Genomic DNA, 22,773 nt, shown 5'->3' with positions numbered 1-22,773 from the left:
GTCTACAGGGACATGCTTGGTGCTTTATGGTAGGTTGCACCACGCTGCCTCGTGCTCTGGAAAGCTCAGGCCTGGCTGCCAGGGCAGGAAGCAAGCATGACACCTCATCTCAGGGCAGGTTGCCCACGTGCTGCGAATGCTCTCTCAAAGGGATAATTTCAGTTTCCAAATTATTCGTTGTTTTATGGTGGTGTCTTGGGCTTGATGTGGAGCCCACAGTGTAAAATCTGAGCTGCTCTCACAGCAGTTCACGCACTGCCTTGTTGTGCAGCAGCTGAAGCCAGCTGGGGGAAGGCGTGATTTTCCCCATGACCCAGACTACTTTGTGCATTTTTTGAAGTGCTTGTGCACTTCTCAGCACCCGAAGTTGCACACTGTTCCTAAGCAGTTGCAACACCTCGCTGCCTCCGGAAGCAGAGGCCTTCCTTCCTCCTCACAGCCCTCTCAGTGCCCCTGCTACCTGCTGCCCCGTTCCCAGCCCCCTCCTGTCCAGCTGCAACTTTCTGGTGCCAGTGCAGCCCCACGGCTTGCCTGCACAGGGTCAAAAGTAGCAATAGGCTCCTTCTCAGGAAAGAGGTTGTCAGTTTCTTCTCAAGATTGCAGCCTTTATGCTGTCTCTTCAAATATCCCCTAAAGCAAGAGGCAAAGCAGCTGCTTAATAGAGTAGATCCAACAGACCCTTCAAGGTCAGATCTGTGAGTCAAGCTCTTTATTACCAGGGCCACGCCAAGGAGTCTGTTTTTTAAGGCACTTAACCCTCCAAGCGAGCAGTGCTATCAGAAATAATTGCAGTGATGCAGTTCCCTTTTCAAAACAAGCCAGCATTTGTTAGCTCAATGAAGACAGTTGGCAGTGCCCTTTGATTAGAGGGCCTGGGCAAAATCCAAACCATGTCTAAGGGCATATTTTGCTATTCTCAGTCATGTCCTGCTGCTTTCCCTCTGTCTCTCTCCTCTCTGTGCTTCTTCTTACACATCTTTGTCTCCTTATGCCTTGTCCTTTAAAACTTTAAGTTCCAAAATCACTCCTCAGCTCCTGGACCTTTCTATTATCTCCACCACAGTGTTCTTCCCTCAGGAAAAGCCCAAACATTTCGCACCAGATTTCCCTGGGTATGTTTGCTCACATTTTAATTTCTGTAGCTGAGGGCAGTTTTTGACTGTTGACCCACCTCTCCCTCACCAGCAGCACATGGGGCACAAGAGAAGAAGAAATGTAGATCAGAAAAGGCAACACCCAAAGCCCCTCATTCCTCAAAGTTCTTTTACTGAGTTACAAAATGACTGCCAAAGGACCCCTGAAATTTTGTATACAGCGGTAAGTTAAATATTTCTAATTCATGTGTGCTAATAGAAAAACATTTTCATAGTCTGCAACCGATCACTTGCATGCTGGAAGTGCAGAATCTGGCTTACCGAAATGAAGGATGTCACCTCTTGTGCCTAAATGCTCTTCATAGTCGTTGTGAGGGCTTTGTGAAAAAGGTGGTCCTGTTCACAGCCAAGTCAGTAATAAGACTAGGAGAATTATTAATGATGTATCTCACTGAGAGAGCATTTGGAGTACTTAGTAAAGTGATACATGATACCCCGTGTGTACACAGACAGGTCCCAGACAGCAGTGGGCAGCAGTGGCCCCCTAGCATCATCCTAGTGATATGAGCAGGGGAGCATTGCTTGAGGAGATTTCTTCCTTCCATGTCACTTAAGGATGTAATTCCTTCCGATTTTGGCGCATTTGATTTCTTTCTTTTCTGCCCATATCTGTTGTGACACCAACAGCATGTGTCAGAGAGTCCTTGATTCTGGGACATCTGGGTCCACATGTGGCTGTGTTGAGCAGAAACTTATGTTATGCAAACAGTAAATCCTACTGACTACAGGCAAAGAAGAGAACTGGTTTGCTCTGGGATGTGGCCTTATGGCATGTAGTCATTATTTCCATTTCAGCCCCACCTCTGAAGTAGATGGCTGCTTTCATTATACTCACAGCAGAAATACTGGTGATTGCACATTAATGCCCTCTCTGCCTTTGCAGCAGCAAGACAGGTCAGCTCCTCTTAGTCCCTGCGTGCATGCTGTGTTTGTGTCACCCAGCAGCAGTATTTCTGCTAATGTGGGTCCCACCTTTGCCTGTTTGAGGGAGATAGAGCTTGAGAGACCTCTGAAGAAGCGGCTGTGGACATCCTCTTCTAGGGCAGGGAAGGACAGTTGTGGGCTCCCATCACGGTACAGGTCTGCAAGCTGCTGACATTCTGGGCACAGGGACTCTTCGTATCTCTGAACGGCTTGCCCAGTGCTGTGGGCTGCCAGGAGCCAGAGATACAAACACATGAGCAACGGTCCTGTGGGGTCTTCTCCTTTTCCTGGAAAGATTTGCATGCTCTCCTTATAGAATAATTGTGGAGCATGGCAGCGTTATCAAAAGTAGTTCACACTAATTTTTTTGATTACTTGGCTTCCCAGATATATTTTGAAAACATCTTCTGGGGCCATCCATAGGACTTATATAAATAGCTTCAGTAGAAAAAAAAAAAAAGGTTTGAAAGGAGATTACTAATAACGTTGAAATCATCATCTTAAAAGGTATTTTGTCTCTCCCTCTCTTTCTAGTTTTATAAACACTTGTATGCTAGGTAGCTACTTTTTGCATTAAGATGACTCATTACTGCTGCGTGGCTCTCTGCAACTTTTCATTGCTTAACTCCTTTTGATCATTAGGAGCTCTTCTGTTTATTATGTCTATATCTGGTTAATGAGGCAGCTCCACTGGGTGCTGTTAAATCTGCCTCTCTTCAGCAGTACTGCTTGGTGACTGGCTTCTCCTGTCTATGCATTTGCATTTAGGGGGTGTGAAGAAAAATCACACACATCTCAGCCAGAGGTGTAGCCCGCAGTTGGTATTACAGCTTGTGATAGTGCTGGGAAGATGAGTACCCTAACCAGAGGCTGAGCCCAGCCCACTTCTTCCAGATGTGAGCCCGTGTGGTGGGACTCTGTGTGGGTAGGTGACCGTCCTAGGGACAGAATGTGCTGGAGGTTTGCAAGGCCCTAGGAACCCACTGGCACCACTGAGAGCCTTGGCCTGAGGGATGTGCACAGTCAGAAGCTGTCTGAGAAGAACTTGCACAGGATTGCCAGCCTCTTTGGAAGATGCTGACATTTCAAGAGTATCAGAGCAACTAAAGGACACAACGGGAGTCCTGCTCTGCTAGGGCATCACAGCACGGAGAGCTATTTTTTTGTCTCTTGTGCTCTGTTTGGTCTGTTAGCCTGATTACAGTCTGTCACGCACACAGCTGCTATGGAAGTGTGCATGTAAATATTCACAGAAATAAATAAGCCAGCTTTGATAAATGCACCTCTGCTCAATTAACCTAACCAGTGTAAATCACTATAGATATTAAGAGCAGGGATAATAAGCAAAACTTTTTCCATTTGTGTATATAGCAGATGTTAGAAGATTTATGTTCTTTGTTCTGATAGCAGTCTCTGTAGCATATGCTAATCAAGTGGATTAACACATTGATTCTGCTGTAGAGATGGAGGAAAGGAGGGGTTTTGTTAGGATGTTTACTCTTGAAAATGAGAATTTAATCCTTAAACAAAACAGAGAAGGCCCTGAACATAATCAGTAGTGCTTCCGAAGCTGGAGTGCCCAGGACCTCCATCTATCTACCACAGAAATGCCAAGGGCTATGTGAATCATGGCCAGATCCAAGCATGCCCAGCACATGCAGTCTTGAGGATCTCCCCTCTTCTTCTTTCTCTCTCCTCTCCTTCTTCCCAGGACTATTACTATGGTGGAGCAATGCAGAAAGAGCTGAGCTTCTGTGGACATTACTTGAAGTGAAAAGTACCAAATACTTTCCTAAAGGTACTAGACATATAGTGAATAGAAGCTTCTAACATGTTGTCATTTATTTATCTTCCATTTGCATGCTGGCCACACTGGTACGTGGAGCCTCTCTGCTCCACATCAGCATTAAGGTTGGGGGACAAAATCTCAGTCTGCCTGAGGATGCTCCTGTGCAGTGTCTGATTACTCTGTGTCCCTCTGAGGCTCAAGCCAAACTAGCACATGCTGCTCCTTTGCTGGAGGCTGCCAGGTGAAGATACTGGCAGAAGTGCCCAGCAAGACCTTAGAAATAAAGCCTGATCGATGGAAGAAAGAGGCAAAAGGGAGCAAGCAAATCTAATTGTCTACAATACTGCAATTAGTCCCTGGCAATCTTAGTTTCCTTTTAGACAACTGCATCCTTCCACAAGAAAAGATGTAAGGCATATGATATTTGATGCTTGGCACAAGCTGGAAAGTTCAGAAACTGACTCCCAGGCCTTGTGTCCACTAGAACCTGGCTAACTCTTTGTGTTACGTTTACTTGATCCACAGCTCAGATTACAGCTTCAAAAGAGAGCACAGAATGTGATAAAATGGAAGTTTAACTATATCAAAGAAATTTGCATCTTTTGTGCCTCATCTATCTCTTGATGAATTGTTGCAGCTTGGCTTAAATGAAAACTAAAAGAAACCTAAATCTTCTACCCATTCAGGGTTTGTCTGCTCACACTGACCTTACTTCAGCTTTCCTTTCATTTTCTATCAACATTTGCAAAAGGGATTTCTTTTACTCACATTTCAGGACTTTTTTTTCATAGATAGGCTTTAGATGAACTCACCAGCAGGCAAATGCATAGCAGAAGAAATGCATGATTTAATCTATGAGTCACATGTAACAAATAATGAATTATGGATGGCAGAACTCAAAAGAGAAGTCACAAGGCCTATGCAGCATTTAAATCCTGTTTACAACTCCAAATGAGAGTGCTTTGATGCAGATCTTTATGTATTTGCCTACAAGCAGGCAATATTTCAGCTTCCCAGGAGCCAGAAAGGGATGCCACCAGTTTCCCTTCAGTAGTTCCTGCTCTGTGTACCTTCTTATCCAACCAATTAAAAAAAAAAAAAAATAGAGACAGAAAAACAGGAAGCCACAGGAGACACAAAATCAATAAACATCCTTTAGCTGAAATGTGGAGAAGATGGAGAAGAGCTGCCACTGGCCAACCCACACTGCAGGGACGTCACCAGAGCTGCCAGGCTTTGCTGCAGCTGCTGACAGGCAGCACAGTGCTCCCTGGGCCCGGCGAAGCACTCCAGGGGCTCCACTTATACTGTGTGTCTTGTGGTTAAGTACTCAGATCTGCTTTCCTAAAGCCTCCATTTGGTATTTCTCGTGATCTTAACAAGTGTTACAATCATGCATCTGAAATTCATGTGTGGGCACAGGCAGACGAAACAAGAATCGTGCTTTGATTAGTTGTAGAAGAGTCTAGAGCTTGGAATAGAAGCATCCCCACAGAATGAAGTCTGTCAGTCTCGGGAGCTGGGCTATACCTTGATATATTTTAGCAATCAGTTAAGATATTGCTTGCACCTTCTGGCACACAAATTAGTGTGATACTAATCTAACATTGTTGCTCTTCAGTGCTGTACTGACTGACATCTGCTCTGCGCAGAACAGCCTCTGTCTCCTTGTCAGCAGAAGCAGCACCAGCTGATGCAGGGGACTGCATTTAAGCAAGAGCGGTGTGAGGGGGTACAGATGAGGTACTCACACTGGATGGTGTCCCTGGCTACCTCCTCAGCCAACCTCTTTGCCATCTGTCTGACATGGTACCTTCAGTTCCAGGCAGCTTCACTGTCTTTTCTTACATTTGTTCTTTGTTTCCCACAGTCCTTCTTTTCTTCCTCTGGGTAAAATGGTGATGTTCAGTTGCCTCCTCTCTCTCCCTCCTTTTCACCAGTGGATCTGTTTGCATTGCGGGCCCCTTGTGGCAAAGGCTCTCTTACATGGAATTTCTGCAGTGCCCACTACAGGGGTCCCAATCCCATGTGGACCCTCTTTGTGTTAGTTATATATCGCTGTACGTGAATGGCAGTGCCCTTTCTCCCAGTGGATGCAATAAGGTGATTTTGGCTGTTGCACACACTGTTTCTGAAGGCCCAGCTGAAATCGGATCTCACATGTGAGAGATGGCAGGTGATGGGCACCTTCTTCACACTCAGCTCTGTGAGAGCTCACTTGGGCCTCCACCCCTCTCCTTCACCTCCTCCATGCCATGTCTCCTGCAACTTGTGGAGCAAAGCCGTGCTTGTCTCCTTGCCCAAGCAGAGTGAGAGCCCCAGGCACCACCTCCTAATGCTCCCGAGGCTGGTGAATCAGAAGTAGTGGAAAGCCGCGCTGTTTCTCACTACGAGCAGCACTGTCCCAGGCTGGTGGCCTCCTTCTGCTGGGGCTGACGAGCTGCTGCTCCCCTGCCTGGAGTGAGGAAACCTCCTGCCTCTTCCAGCAGCATAGGCTGGCCCTACCTGTTCGAGCAGTGCTTTTGGGGCACTACCTACAGGGCTTTGGGGCTTAGTGAAACTTGCCAAGCTTGCCTTGGAATTCTGGTGTCAGATAGTGCTGAGGCAGTTCGGTGACTCTCCCAGGACAAAGCAGGCACTGAGCAGCACAGAAAGGTGAAGGGAGGGGCCTTCATTTTACCTATTACTACTCTTGCTAATGTGCTGGGGTTGGGGGTCTAACAGCAAAGACAAATGCTGGCCATCAGGGTGCTAGCTTGCACAGATTCCAGGAGAAAATCAGTGTTCAGAAAGGCAGGCACTGCAAACCGTGTTTGTCTTGTTAGCACATGATTTTATTTGCTTCTCCATATCACCTAGCCTGTGGCCTTCTTGAGTAGTTCAGGAAAATTGATACTTTGGCCATTAGCAGCCAGCTGAACCTCTCTCATTTGGAGGCATATTTCTCACTGGAAAATGCACGTGTCCTTAGCTGACATATAGGAAACAAAGGCAAAGTGTTCCTCTGCTATTCTGAATGATTTCTTGTTGAAAATAATGCAGTTATTATGAGCTTGATTCATTACCTCTCTTTAGAAAATCATACACATTTGGAGATAATGATCTTCAAATTTTTATTTCACTTCTAAGTGAGTAGGTTTGGCCTGTTTTGCTAAAAACAGTAATCCTGCTCCTGAATACCATCTGCCCATTCAGACCACTCAAGTAGCAAATTCAAGGCTGAAGCTTACAGCTTTAACTATCACATGATACACAGTCCCATGCCTCTTAATCAGAGCATCAAATGATTTATTCAGTGTGCTTTTTTATTTCCTGCCACAGCCTGCCCTCTCTGAAGTTTCCAGCAGCTCACAGCAGCCTGCACTCACTGTCAGGGCTGGCTCCTTCCTGATAAGCAGGGCTGTTGCACACTGCAGCCTTTCACGCCTTAGCTTGCTGTGTTCGTTTCTGTAACACATTTGAGAGCCAGCTGTTCTGTACTTACGTGACAGTGACCTGAAAATGGCATCTCATTGGTGAGTCACGGCCAGTGGCCATGCTGGGTGCTTATCCCAAGCTCACTTGCAAGAAAAGTTATTTATTTATATACTTATAACTAAGCAATAGTTCTTTAGATGTATGCAGTCCACTCATTTGGTCAAATTTTCTGTTGGAAATGTAACTTGGCCTAGTTACCCAAAGCTTGACCCAATGACTAGATTTTAAATCTGGAATTTTTGACATCGCAGATATGGCCGAGATTTTGCAGATCTATTGAAAGAACAATTCCAAGGCCTCGTCAAAGAACAATTTGGTCTAATGGAAGAGTATCATAGAAAGCAGGAAAAAAGATTATCCCTGTGTCCCTGATTTAAAATGTTTTATACAGGGCAGTGCATGATTCTTTATTTCATGGATTTCATATCTACTGCAATTAAGCCTTATGCACCAGACTCACCTTTTGCGTGAAACTGTTTTTCGCTATCAGGATGGAATCCTTCCTGACAGTGTGCGTTCCTGTGCAGCTCTGTGAAACAAACTGTGGAGGGCAGTGGCTTTTAAGAAAATTGAACTAGGGACATAAAGGGAAGTCAGATCACTAACCTAAATTCAGTTGCCTTCACAGAATCACAGAGTCACAGAATGGCCAGGGTTGGAAGGGACCTCAAGGATTATAAATCTCCAACCCCCCTGCCACAGGCAGGGCCAACAACCTCCCCATTTAATACTAGACCAGGCTGCCCAGGGCTCCATCCAGTCTGGCCTTGAACACCTCCAGGACAGGGCATCCACAATTTCTCTGGACAGCCTGTTCCTGTACCTTCTAGGCATGAAGGGTAAATAATGTCCTGAGAAGAGGGTGCAATGCCACGTTTCCTTGGGAGAAGAAAGGCCTTGGTTTGATTTCTCAGATTAACAGGCAATGGCAGTGCATTGTACACATTCCAAAGGACTTCTGAATAGGTCCTGTGTGTAGATGCTATGTCCCCAGCACTGATCACAACCTGGCCTCGTCACCCTGGACACCAATTTCAGTGCTAGAAGCACATAGATAGTTCCACAGACCTGTTATATCTGGTCCACAGTCAAGGAATTACAGGCTTTTCATTTCTCTCCAATCACTAACATCACATTTCTGCCTTTCATTTCTACATTACAGACCTTCTTTCCCTGACCAAAGTGGTTTGTTTGTGAAAACTGTGCTTACGCACAGGGGTCTTGCCACATTAAAGATTTAACATTGTGGACAGAGAACTTGAAAGCATTTTTTTCATCTTAGAAGTTCTTACAGCCTTAAAGAAGAACATCACACTGTCCTTCAGGGTGAACAGAGACTAAAGTTACTTTGGATAAACTGGAAAAGCTGATCTCCTGACTGCAGCTTGCAACAGTGATCACAAGACCATCCTCCTCCCATGTTAGTAATAAAAAGCAGCAATGAAAAAAAAACAGAAAGAAACAAAGTAAAAAATCTCTTTTTAATTGTAGTATGCTTAGACTAAGTTTATAGACGTGGGTTGTTTGTTTTACTGTAGGTCAGGGTGCAAATAAAGAATCTCGTTTCAGAATGGATCTTACCCTGCAGGTGCACACTTTGATTCTGGCCATTCTGTCAAAATGACAGCCTCCATCTGTGTCCGAGTCACACTGTGTTTCTCTTTCAGCCCTACAAGCAGAAATAAGAGCTGTTACACCATAAATAGGCTCAAGAGAAGCTGTTGTGAGAGCAGCAGAGCGTGCAACAGAGGATACCCATCCCAGCCTATGTTGACTCTTCAATGATGCTCTGTACAGGTTATAAGCAGAGTACTGCAACAGCACTGGAAAAGCAGAACCCCCCAGGATGAGTCATTTGTGTATCCTGTGATTGTGGTTTTATATACCAGGCTGCCAAGATAAAGATTAGCATCCTATGAAGGATGCTAAGAACTGTCATATGTTGCAGCTAAATCAGCACTGACTGTCTACACTGGTATCATCTTCTAATTTTTGTAACCTTCTTCATTCATCTCTTGTAGATTTTGTGTTACCAGGAACAGATATCTTGCTTTCTTAAAGGGCCTAGTATTGCTGTCACTGGCCAGGGGGGTATTGGTGGTGCAGAGGTGACACTTTGTCACACATGAAGCGTGAGTTTCTAAATGCGTTCAGCACGAGGAGAATGTGCTAAAGCAGCTGGCATGCAAAGTGCATTGCACAGGGTCGAGTCTCTGGTCTCCTGTGCTGCCTTGTGAAAACCTCTATTCATGAACTGTCTGATCAAGTCAGCACAAGAGGAAGCAAACCTGACCTCACTAGCACACAGCAAACACCTAGAGGTAAGTGTCCTCCTGCACCCACCGTGTCCATATCTGTTCTGTCTGTAGCCATGCTGACTTGGACACCATTCCCAGCTGCTGAAAGCAACAGCTTCTTCTTTCCAGATGGGACTCCTGTTGTACTGGGGAAGGTGATGAAGTACTGTGATGTCTGGTGGGCTACTCCACTCAGTCCCCCAGTACCAGCACCAGTTTCAAGTCCTTTTCTCAGACAGGAAGTGAAGGCAAATGATCGATTTTCACTCCCTCCTGGTCACATAAGAGCTGAGAAACAGCTGAGGAACTTTGTAGGGAGAGACAGAGACATTAAGATCTCTCCCCAATGCATGACATTATTGTCAGATACCTTTAAACAGCAGTCTGGTGGGATAAGTCCATGCTGCGCTAGAAACAGCTCTTTGCAACCTCTTGTTGATCCATGCTCTGACCATAAATCAACTCCTAGTCCCTGAATGAAGAATGGAAACTGCAGAAATGCTGGATGGGGAGATGAGTGTATCTGTATCTGATGAGGAGCCGGACACTTCCACACCACAGCTCACCAATGTGACAAGAAGCATGGCAGTGGTCACCCTGCAATCCACTCCAGGTTCTACTGCAATGTGCTGAGGCAGGGTAAGTGATACACCACAGCAACAAGATGAGGCCCTCAAGAAACCTCTTCAGGAACTTAAAGCTGTGGCTTAATCCTCTGAGTAAGCTCAGAGAATTGTGGCTGACACCGATCCATGTTGAGGCAGACATTGCAGGGCTTTAGTGGAAAGGCTAGGACATGAATATCACATGACCAGGCACGTTACATACCCTAATAGGCCATGTACTCTCTTTTCACTGAACTACACTGGGATAATTGTTAATGTCTTATCTGAGAATCTTACTGAAAATACATGACAAACATTGTGGCCAATTGTATAACCAGGTATGATTTTAGCTGTGTTTTCAGCAAACTCTTACCAAGATGCACTGAAGAAAGTGGCTAAATAAATTTATGTTTACCAACATCTGATATCAAGTGCTCCTTAAGAAAGGAGCTGGAGTGCATCATCTGTGTAGTTATTTAGAGCCATAAACACAGTAACACCAGAAATGAGCACAGAGAGAATGCAGAGATTTGCCAGGAAATGGTGACTGTATAATGTTATGTTTGCATTTAAAGGCAAGTGTTAACAGACCCTTCTGATGGACAATCAGCTTTATTTTTTAGTCAAAGCATAGACTTGCAAGCAATGTAAACCAAAATTGTCTGGAAGTGTAATGAATATACTTGCAGGAAACCCAAGCACTTTTAGTGATAAAGATAGCCACTACAATACCTAGTGCAACAACAACTGATGATCTGTGTGAAGTTTTGCATTTTCTTGATGTATTGGCAGATAGTCATAGCTTCATTCAGAAGCATCAATATGCACTTTTTTTTTCTTATTTGTTGCTGACCTAAGATAGTTCAAAAGCAAATCATGAATACTCTAGCCTTTGAGGTATCACAACCCTAAGCTGAGCTAACAAGAACATCCTGCAACCAAACAAAGAAAGAACGATCTTCTGTGCTTCGGGAATAACAAAAGGTATGGCAGTCGTGATCGTTACACTCAGCCATGCAGCCACGCACTGAGTGCTAATCAATAGAGACGGATTTAGAAACCCATGTAAGTCATTTCCAGCAACAGAGGTAAGCAGAGGGCTCAGAAATAGCATAGCAACGAGATTGTTCTGCCTGAAGAAAGCCATTGCCATCACTCCCACTCCATCGCCGTCAGCTGTGACACACACAGGCCATGTAAATGATATCATTTCAGTGCTGAGTGAGTGCAGCATTTGGGCTTTTCTACTCTGAAATTGCACATACTTGCAATCTGCTCTGAGTGCCTGTTTAAAATGATATTCATGTCAGGATTTGTATCCCATCTGGATATGAGCGAATACATGGCAAGCTGACTTTGTACCACACCCATATGGACCTGAAAGCCTGACACTCCCGCCCTCCCCCAGAAGAGCACTTACATCTTCAAGATGCAGACTGCTGGGCCTTCATCAGGCAGCTGTGCTGTTGGGCATTGCAGCCTGAATCTCAGCACCGGACCACACTTGCTTCTGTATCATCTCCCTTTGTTCGTGCCTGTCTCATGTCATTTTTTGATACTGAACTTCCCACTGTTTAAATCTCTCAAGGTCACTCCGCAGTTTTGGCTCTTATGCTAAAACAAGAGGGAAAGGTTTTGAAAGCACTTTCTCTGTGGCTGCAGGGACTCTGGCAGGGCACTGCTTAGGAGTATGACAGTGAAAGAGAAGTGGCGTGTGTCCATGCAGATCAAGTTTATGTGAATCACAAAAATCATTAAGATAGTTACAGCTTTGAACCCATATTTCACACATTCTTGCAACAGTGAGCGTTTGTGAGCACAGCATGTGCTGATATGGGACACTGTCTTTGACTAGAAACTCCAGACGTGCAAAGCAGTACAAGCAGTTGCCACTCAACTTGGATATGTGCAACTTCACAGCACTGTTGCAGTTCACTAAAGAAGCAGTGAACCCTGAGGATGTTGTCAAAGCACAAACTCTTTACTGGTTATCCATAGATACTTCCTTCTCATGCCTGCATCCTTTCAGGGGCTCTTTTGGAAAAATGGAGGCATGTGCTCAAGCAGTTGATGTGTACAACGCTTACACAGATGTGGTTTCAATTGAGCATAGAAGAAGCAAGGATGGTTTGCATTCAACCTCACTTCAGACTGTTTAGGGCAATTGCCTAGGCTCATCCCATAGCTAGTGAGGATAGAGAGGAGCATTTTCAGGGGCCAGTTCATCCCACTTATGCTATAAGCATCTTTTAGGATATAGTGCTTTGTCTGCTGGTTCCTATCTCTCCCCAGTGGCCACAGAAGAATGTTGGTTTAGATTGTGTATCTAATTCATAGCAGAATTAAGTTAGATAAGAAAAACCTCATGCCTTGGGATTATTGTGGGTATTCAGTTTCCAAGCAAAACTCTGAAGAGCCATCAAAACTTTCATAAATGCCCAGGTAGATGTAAAAACAGATTTGTGAGTGATTTTATAATAGGAAGATACTACAGCAACAGTACAAGTGTTGTTTTAGATTTCTGTGTTGTCAGACTGCAATTTCTGCTATATTTCATTTCCTACTGTGCCAGGTTTTGCCTCCCTGAAACTGAGAAGCAGTTTTCTTTGGGTATCAGAATAGGAGCTATGTGTACACCTGGACAATTTCCAAGAACTTTCCAAAACTGAGAAGTCATATTAAATAGGTTTTTTTTTTTTTGGTATTTTAGAACATAATTTTGTTGTTATGACTGGCAGAGGGGAATCCCGTCCTTGCTGTATATGTTGCATGAATGGGAGTTCAAAAAGAGACATCTAAAATAACAGTCTTGGAGGTATATCTGCAGATTTGAGTTGCATGTTTTGATGGTCCTAATGCTGTGATTAGAGAAATAGCATTGACTGGAGACCAGAGACTTTTATTTGAAAATCAGCTCAATTTGCTCATGCCTTTTGGCAATACTGGACAGAGTTCTGAGTTCTTCACACAGACTTCTTAGTTCACAGATTTTGCCTTAAGGCTGAACTGTTCCTTTTTTCTATGCCTATACGCAATGCTCCGGCAAACACAATAGAAAGGCATATTGGAAAGCTTTCAGCCTCTTGCACCGCTTAACACAATCCTTGTAGCTGTCTGTGTTGTTTACTCAGCCACCAATAGTAAAAAGCATTCCTTCTCATCTTTCTTTGCTTTATTTTTTAACCCAATCCAAGCCAAAAGAAAGCAGCCTCCCAGTTACAGACCTCTGCAGGAAAGGCTGCTTGTGTGAAGCTGAAATGGAGCCAGAGCACACCAGCAAGGAAGCTGTGATTTCATCCAACAGAAACTCAGAGGCTTCACTGCAGCACTTTGTGCAGATGCAGCATCATTCAGGCCGGGTGCTCAGCCAGTGCTAGCAGAGGAGTCCCTGAGAGGATGCCCGTGTGATTCTGTGCCACTGTCCCTTGCTTTGTAGCTCCAGCCCTCTGAGGAAACCAGGTATGCTCTGCAGGTTTTAAAATATTTTTTATTCCTTGGAATGATGCCTAATTTCCAAGGTAAGGATGAAGTGCATGCAAATGGGGAATATTGATAATAGAAGGAGATGTCACCAAGGATGTCACCGTTCCTCTTGTGGTGGAGCTGTGGCAGTCAGGTGTCCTGGGGGAGGAGGTGCAAGAAAATGAGCCTAAGTGAGATAGCTGGGCACTGCTGTGGGAGGGTTCAGAGTAGTCTGCAGCCAAATAGTGGGAATCCTGAGAGGTTCTGCCATAAGGACCAAGTGATCAGAGGTGAGTAGCAGCTATGGCATGAGCTGTGGTGCTTGTCTGGGGAATGCTCAGACGTGAAGAGTGCTGTTGGCTTGAGATTTGTGCTTCACCTGGTGTCAAGCCAGCACTCAAGGAGTGCTGGTGGGCAGCTGGTGTGGAGGGCTCAGGGAGCTGTGAGCTGGGTTGGGGAAACACTGGAGATCAGAGCAAACACACTTGCACCAGTGAGACTCCAGGGTGACTGCTGAAAGCTGTAGAGTAACACCAACAAAACTGTAAACAGGACTTGGCCTTGCAATTAGAAAAGAAGGTTTGGCAGAGGGCTTGGAGGGGTGCTGTGTGCTAGCTTCTGGTTGTATAAATGTATGTTTCTCAAATATCTGAGCTAGTTTCTGAGTTTGTGTCTGAAGCATTCTGAGCCTGTATCATCTTTCATGTGGAACAAAGAAACTGTTGCATTTCAGACAGTCACCCCCTCAATTATTTAATGTAACTAAATACCTGTGCCCAGCTCCGCAGACTTACGTAAAGCTGCAAAACTGGCTCAGTTCCTTGCCTTGAATCAGTGCTATTTTCCTTTTCTGTAAGCTACGTTATGGCATCAAATGAGTGAATTGGAGCAATGCAAGAGACATTTGGACAAAGAACAGAAAACATGACCAGGCAAGTGTGGAGGGGAGGGAACGTGATGCTCCCTGGACAGCCCGGGCTGCAACGCAGTCTGCTGCTACTTGTGGGGAAGTGAGAGCATCTGAAGTACGACACACTTTGTGTTTGACAATAAATCCAGAGCCTGCTCAAGAATGCTCATCTGGAGAAAGTGGCTCCTACAGAAAGGCAGGGAGCACAAAGGCTGAGTGTTATCACAGGGGCTGCTCCATGAGCCGTGTTTGTCCAAGGACAGACAATGAGTACCCTGTGAGCTGCCCTGATGCTGATTTTTGCACCCCTTTTCTTTCTCTGCATCATCATTCCTCCTTCCAAATCTGTCTCCTGTGCCAGAGATGAAGCTGTAAGTACCAGGAGGGAATAATGTCTGTAAACATTCTCACTAGAAGAGCCGTAGGAAAACGTCCCTTTTGCTCTGCCAACATGAGCACCTATTATCCACTGTGCTAGGTGGGGAGCAGGCTCTGAAGCACCTCAGGTCTCACAAATGCCTCCAGCACCTGCAGGGCATTTCTGAGCAGCCCCAAAGGCACTAAGGTGTTGCTGTACCAGCAGGTGAGGAGTTCCAGAAGAAGGTTGCCTCTCCCTGGTCCTGCTTCCCCACAGCTGGCAATTGTTGCCATGAGCACTTCTGGTTAGCGCCTTGCATAGAGTCATAAACTCATAGACTCATAGAATGGCTTGGGTTGGAAGAGACCTTAAAGATTGTCTAGATCCACCCATCCTGTGTAGATGGCTTTGTAGGGAGCACTGCTGCCACTGTTGTTTCAGTAATGCCAAGAGCCATCAGCAGGCTTTCTGTGACTAAATGTAGCGTGCTCCACTGTTATTTATGGAGACGGATGGCTGCCTCTGGAGAGGGAGACATCCATTGTTCTAATCAGAGAAAAAGCCTGTTAAAATTGAGCATCTACCTCTGATGAATTTCCTTCCCCTTTCCAGCAGAGATAATTCACTCAGAAGTTTGTGTCTCTCTTTTATGCTTTTTGCCTCTCACACTGAGGGCCAGAACATTTTGATTACTGCACTGGGGACTGGAGATGAAGATGTTAGATTGCCAACCTCAAATCATGGGGGGAAACGCAGTCCGAGGGTTGTGCAGTAACAGAATTGTTTTGTTTATTGTTAAGTTAGCAAAAATTACAGACTTTCTGTGCCAGAAAATGATCTATGTTTATTAATTTATTCACAGTGTTGTGATTAACATATTTCTGCTGACAGTCTGGCTGCTTATTTGTTTGCCTTAAACAAGCAAATGAGTAAATGAAAAACAGTTAAAATAGAGTACTATCATTTGTTTGTGAAAGACAGAAAGTTTTGCTGCTGAATCTTTCTAATGCTTCACTGATGGCAATAAAATGATGTTTAGAACAACCGAGCTGAAAGAAAGAGAAAAAGAAAGAAAGTGGAGGGGAGGAAGGGGAATACAGATTAGTACAACAAATGCTTTTTGTCTGTGTTTTGATATCTGACCTGAAGTGGTCATAAAGGCCTGTAGAAAGAAAGAGTTCCCCATGAAGTCTCACAGAAATCTGTGCTTGGCCTTGTGTTGAACATACAGGTTACCCGGAAAATGAAGAGCAGCTTGAGGTGCAAGTGCTTCTGGATGATCAGTTTCACTAGGTAGTAAAATGAAGGTCAGCTGGGAAGAAGATTTCAAGGTGTGGGTTTTCTGAACAAAAGCCCCCCTGCTGAAACAACCCAGATTTCCAAGGCAAAGAGAGAAGTGCCAGATTTCCAACCCCCAGTGCTCAGGCAGAAGAGGTCTCTGGATTATGGTGGGTTTTTATGAAGCTGTCAGCCCAGCACTCAGTGGTGGAAGGGGAGTGTAACATTAGGAAAGCACAAAGAGGAAAACATAGCATAGTATGCTGGAAATTTGTTGGGGAAGCAGCACCTTGAATATTGTCTGCAGCTCCAGTTCTCTCATGCTAAAAAAGAACAACAAAAGGTAGAAAAAAGGACAAGATACCTGAAGCAACTTGTACACCATGAATGATTAAACAGCCTGGGACTGGTGAGGAGTGGAAAAAAAGGAGGGGAGATTTGACAATGAATCCTAACACCACAGGCAGCACAGTGAGATGGACTAGAGAAAGACTTTTCTGTTTTACAACACAGAAGAACTAGAGAAAACCAACAGAAATAGGCGGGCAAGATCAGAAAAGATAAAGAGAGGCATAAAAATCTTTGTTATTGTGAGTTGCAGATGAGCTTTTTGCAGTGGATTAGGAACATAAGGAGGTCTGTATTTTCCCATGGATAGGAGATCCAACTAGAGACACAAGTGGACTTAAAAAGGATGCATGGAAATGGCAGTCTGGCCTGCCTTTATTGAGGTCTCTCCCTGGCTTCACTGGCTCAGCTCGAGAGCTCTTTCCTTTTCATGTTTATTTACTGTAGAACAGAGTTTGGGCTGTGGAGTTTGGGCACATGACAGTGTGTAACTGTAAGAAATTACCATCTGATGTAATCCATACATTTGGTACTCATGAGAAAGTGCAAACTACAGCTCAAAGTGCTGTATGTATACATTTATTATACTATTTGCATTCCTCATTATGCTTCTCTCATTTTTGTAGTGTGAATTGTTCCAACTTCAATTGTTTCTACAAAAACTGATTACAATCAAGCTTTCTCACATCATCAAAACTCAGGACGTACCGAGCATTTTAATTCCAATTTAGCCTACCTAGCAATTAGTGATTTACCTCAATGACTTTTAAGTTCACTTTAAACTGGGTGAATTCCTTCTAAATGGGAAGGCCAAGGTTGGTTAAACTATATGGGCTAATTCAAAACTGGTAATTCAAGTCATTTTGACTTCTTTCCCACTGATTACATGTAGGACAAATATAGAGTTCATACAACATGCTATAGCCAGGCTCTCTGGTTACCTGCTTATCTTTTCTGGAAACTGGAATTAGAACCACCATTCAGCTCAGTGCTGGCCAGGAGTTATTGCAGTGGAGTCAAGCACTTCTGGTGATCCAGCCCCGCAAGCCTAGACAGCTAAAGGATGCTTCCTGAACTTTCAGCTCTGAAGCCATTTAACCTCACTTAATTTTGCCTTTGCAAACACATTAAATAATGTTTTCATTTTCTCCTTTCTGGTTTTGTGTACCACTCTAGTCAGCTAGTCAAACATGAAGAACTCAGGCATGAAACATAACCAGCCTGGCTTTGTGTGTCCTTGTATTTGTTCCTCCTCCAGCATTCATCCAGAAGGGCATCAGCTCTTCCTTACTGCTTCCTCTTCAGACTGCTTCCTTACATGGTATATGTATTATATATCACCCACATCTAAACTAGCATGTTATTTTAATAGCACTCACAACATTCAGTGATTCCCTAAGTGCAAAGTTATATTACCATTTTTCTCACTCCTTCAGATATATCACAGTACCATAAGAAAAAGTGGAGTATGTGCTTCCTTGGGAAAACAGATTAATTCTCATCCTCTGCAAATCTGAGCTGTTTGAAGGTGCTCTTTCTAGAAGCCTTAAGTTGGTGGTTCCAAGGCAGCTCACATGTATCACTTCACAGTTTTAATTAGGCTTTATTGTACCATTAAAATATAGGTAGACCTTCTCAGAAAGATAAGGAAGGACTGTAGAAATGGCCCACAAAATCTGGGCCTTACATTTTGTACTATTTTCAACTGAAGTCAGATGATGAGAATAGGTGGTGGCTTATGAAATGTGTGGTGGCTACTTACAAAGTTCTCAGATTGGACAGTGGCCCACTGACCCCTACAATTTTGGAACCAATTATCTAAATCCACCATGTGTGAATGTTAACACTGCATACTAAAGAACATGAGTAATAATGCTGTTTATGTCTCAGTGGTGTGGACTTGGTCTATTGTTCAAGGAAACAAGTGGAAAATGCCATTCACAGTCTGTTATCTTGCTTGTTTTCCATGTCATTACCACCTGCTTGTAAGCAGAGGAGGGAGAATTAGAGCAGAATATTATAATTTAGGAAGAATTCTGCTGAAAAACTGCGGATTTAAGTGGGATTCAGATTTTGATTGCAGACTAGAGAGAGTTAGCAGTGAATTATGTTGATACAAAGAACCAGACTTGATTTAAAAGTTATTCAGGCATGAACTGAGGTTGTGTTAGTCACTTTAATGGAGATGTTGCAAATTTATATTGACGCACATTAATTCAGAATCAATTCCCTCATGCATAGTATTTTATGGTAAAGCACTGATTTAAAACTGAGCAGCAGGCATGCTGTCATATCTGGAGCAGGAGTTTTAATTACTAGAATTAAAGAAACTCCATGCATCTAAAAGACAGGTTGCACTGATAAAATCTTTAATTTTATTTCTTCACCTTTCTTAGCAGTATTATTTTTTTTTTTCAGTTCAACTGGAATTTTTTAGTCTGGAGAAGAGATACCTAGGGGAGAACTTACCACTCCCTACCTATGATGACCTGAAAGGCAGTTGTAGTGAGGTGGGGGTCGATCAGCCTCTTCTCCAGATAACAGCAACAGAATGAAAAGGAATGGCCTCAAGTTGCACCAGGGAAGGCTCAGGCTGGGTGTTAGGAAACATTCCTTCACAGAAAGAGCAATGAGGCAGTGGCACAGGCTGCCCAGGGAGGTGGTGCAGTCACCATCCCTAGAGGTGTTCAGGAAACGGGTGGATGTGGCACTGAGGGACGTGGTTAGTGCGCATGGTGGGGATGGGTTGGACGTTGGACTAGGTGACCTTGGTGGTCTTTTCCGACTGTAATGATTCTATTCCATACTATACCATACTATACTATACATCTAAGCTAACTGCCTGGTGGGCCACAGCATCCTGGTGCCTGGAACTTTCCCAAGATCTGGCTCCTTGCATGCACGCAATCCCTCACAGGCCCTGAGACAGGGTGTGAAGTGCCAACAGAGCGGGGCCCAGGCCAACTCTGAGGCCAGGGAGCACGAGGCTGATGCTCCAGGAAGGCCTGAGGCAGCCGGGGGTGCGCTGTGCTGTGATGTGTGTGTGCCCAGTGAGCCTTGCTTGTTTTCAAGGGTCTGTCAGACTTCGGCACCCCTGGATAGGAGCACTGATGTGCAAATAATATAGAGGCTGTGCTTGCACTGCTGCCCCTTTTGGAACATTAACAGGTGCCCTGTCCTGGCTTGTTGGCTTCCCAGGGAGGGTGGCAGGGCACGTTGCTGATTTATGCGCAGACGTGATTTGTTTGCATCGGATCAGAGCGGGGCTGAGGAAACAGCACTCAGGGCCTTTCCGCCAGCTCTCAGCCAGCTGCCCGCTAACCGCAGCCCATCTGCCTCAAGAATTCACTAAGGGTGAACACCGAAGCCACGGCTGCCTGCAAAGCGCTGCGTATGTGACAACCGGCAGCGGGCGGGCAGCGGGCGGGGCCCCGGCAGCGCTGACCCCGCCCAGCGGGGGTCTCCCCCCTCCCCAACACACACCGCTCCCATTGGCTGCGGCGCGCGCGTGACACCGCCTCCCCCGCAGCCCGCTCCTTCCCTCCCTCCCTCCGGTGCTGGCGGAGCGGGAACGGCGGGGGCGCGAGCGGCGGCGTCAGCGTCAGGTGGGACGGGCGCGGGGCGGGCGCTGCGTTGCCCGGGCGACGGGGCCGGGTCCCGCCATGGGCCGCTGTCAGCGCGATAAGAGCGGGGCGGGCGGCCTCGCGCGGCGGCCGCGGCGAGGCGAGGAGCGGGTAAGGGGGCGGCGGATGACGGCGGCTGCGACCTCGCGGGGTCCGCGTCGCGTTCGGGCGGGGCGGATCGAGGTCCCGGTACGCGGGGCCGGGCGCGTCGTTAACCGGCGCCAGCTCGGCTGCGCGGCGGGAGACGGAAGAGGCGGCTGCGGGCGGAGCTCGCGCTGCCAGGGAAGGGGCCGGGCCGCGGCGGCTCTGCCGATTCCGAGTGCCGCTCCGCGCGGCCGTCCTGACGTGCGGCCTCCGGCTTTGCCGAAAGAAGACGCGGAGCGCTGCCCTGCTGTGAGAGCCGCGTGTGCTGCCGTCGGCGTCGGGAAGCCGGTGGTCGCTCGGGTGCGGGCTGCGCGAGGCCGGGGCTCGGGGCCTCCGAGCCGGGCTGTCACCTGTGTGCCCGCTGTAAGCAGCAAGCAGGGGAGCAACGAGAGCTCCTGTGGGTATTCCGCAGTCATGTGAGCCTGCGTGGAGATGTGTGGAGATGCTAACATTAGTTAACTTTTAGGTACTACCTAGCGTTCCCAAATGAAACCCTGATCTGCCTCTTAGGTCTTCATAAGCTGAGAGTGGGTGCTGGAGGACAAAATGCTTTGTGTAAGAGAAGCAGGGAAGAAGTCAGGAAGGTGGATTGGCTGTGTGATCGAGTGTGGGAACTGGGAAAGCATCTGGTGTGGGTATAGACAGGAGCTAGGTGAAAGTTGGGACAGGAGGCACCCTTGATTGTAGTGCTGCATGAGCCAATCGGAGCTGTGTGAAAGCATCTGAAGGAAACTTGTCAGTGATGAACAAACCTGTGCTACTGCCAGGGTCGTATTGCTGCCTGTGGGGTGGTGTGATAACCTGTGGCAGAAGCTGTTATGAGATGGTTTTTACTTATGTGTATGCTGGATAGCGAAGAAGAGATGCCCGCAACACTTAACAGCAGGAAATATCTGTAGGAGAGGTGAATCTGTTGACACTGGCTGCATTTGCTTGCTTGGCCAGGGGGCAGTTCTGCATGGAGCTTTTATTGGAATGGATCCTTAGGGTGTGAGAAGCTATAAAAGTACGGTGGGTTTCCTCTTTTTTAACTGTAAGCTGGCAGGCTGTTATCAGCCACGTGAAGATAAAAGTATCCCATTAATTTAGGAAATGTGCAGTATAACGACCCCAAGAGTTTCTGTTGGACACTTAAAATATTCAGTGAATGAAGAACAGGAATGCTTTCGTGCCTTGTCACAGATAAGGAGAAATCGGCCTTTTTGTGCGGTGTTCTAATTTCATTCCTGATCAGGTTTTGGAAAGAGAATCTTGAAAGTTAGAAGCAAATTGCTTTCCTTGCTGTGCTTCTCAAACCAGCATTTAGAAGTGAGAAAGGAAGGCACTTGGTTGTTATGTGCTGTATAGAACTTGCATGGATTTCTTCAAGGGAATTTTTTGTCACCACCTTCCAGCTTTCCCTCTTTCCCCCCCCATCAGTGTTTTTATAGTGTACTCAGAGAGCTTTTGTTTTTAAAATGTTGAATTGTAATATTTTCTGTTGGGTCAGTAACCATGTAGTTAGATTTCTTAAATGCTTCTTTTACGTCTTCCTTTCTCAGTCCTCTGTAGCCTTTCAGTGCGCCTCTGTTTTGCTTTGTAGGGCAGCTCTAGACAGGGAGAAAAGAGACTGAGAGCACTTGAGCAGGAGCAAAAGATCTGATGGGAAATAAAGCACTGAGTATCTAAACATTAGAGAAGAGAAACTGTATGTTCCTACCACTTATTGCAAGTATGTTGCTGCTTTTATTTCACTTTCGTAGTGCTGAGCTTAACTCTAAAGAAATATGAACAAGTGCTTCAGGAAGCTCTTGGTTCTGAGTTTTTTTACTCTCTGTGATTTCCTTAATGGTGCATCCTTATTAATATGCAATTGTACACTCTTTTAGCTTGTGCAGACACTTGAGTTTCCTTTGTATTTGAAGAATTTTGCTGTTATCATGCTGATATTTTTTTGAGATAAAAAACACTGAGACAATACAGCACTTAGAGAATTCTGAACCCAAAATTGGTTCTTATCTTTTGTGGGTAGAAAGGAGCAGAGGGGAAGGGAAGTGGAATGATTATATTGTAAGGGGAGCCTGTTGTGCCAGGAAGCACTTGCTGCCAAAAATGCTCTTACTTGTCCTCAGCAGATGAATTTAACTTGATTGGAGTAAACAGCCATCATGGACATGACCTCTCCAAGGTCTCTCCTGTCCCTCTCCGAGGAGGTTCAGGCTCTGTACACTTCTTAAATGGAGAGCTTCCCTAGCAGAGAGCTGTAGCAGCTGCTGCCCAAGATGTCATTGTTTAATATTGGTAATTGGTTTAGCTTCAATGTGCTCTTCTTTAGGATTTGGGAAGAGTAGTTTGTATTAGTTTATAAGCATTGTTATATGCAAGGAAGGGGAGACTAATATCTGTTTGGGGTCATTTTATACCA

General features: G+C 45.5%; 1 protein-coding gene and 1 long non-coding RNA gene across 3 annotated transcripts in view; both read left to right on the top strand.

Moving 5' to 3' along the window:
* Window positions 1–889: 889 nt before the first annotated feature.
* On the top strand, window positions 890–17,818 carry LOC128075365 (uncharacterized). The gene is made up of 2 exons (XR_008203801.1): window positions 890–1,317; window positions 9,012–17,818. It is a non-coding gene; the product is annotated as an uncharacterized LOC128075365 (long non-coding RNA).
* Window positions 17,819–20,153: 2,335 nt separating this feature from the next.
* LYST (lysosomal trafficking regulator) overlaps window positions 20,154–22,773 on the top strand; it is a 78,755-nt gene continuing 76,135 nt past the window's right edge. The window contains exon 1 of one of the 2 annotated variants that reach the window (XM_052671744.1): window positions 20,154–20,207. The gene's annotated coding sequence lies outside the window, so the exon portion shown is untranslated. The other variant, XM_052671735.1, reaches the window with a different exon arrangement.

This window comes from Tympanuchus pallidicinctus, unplaced genomic scaffold (genome assembly GCF_026119805.1).
Source record: "Tympanuchus pallidicinctus isolate F22 unplaced genomic scaffold, pur_lepc_1.0 scaffold1, whole genome shotgun sequence".
NCBI classification, from domain to species: Eukaryota; Metazoa; Chordata; class Aves; order Galliformes; family Phasianidae; genus Tympanuchus; species Tympanuchus pallidicinctus.
Note: the sequence above shows the minus strand (reverse complement) of the source record. Positions and strands in the feature narration are given on the sequence as shown.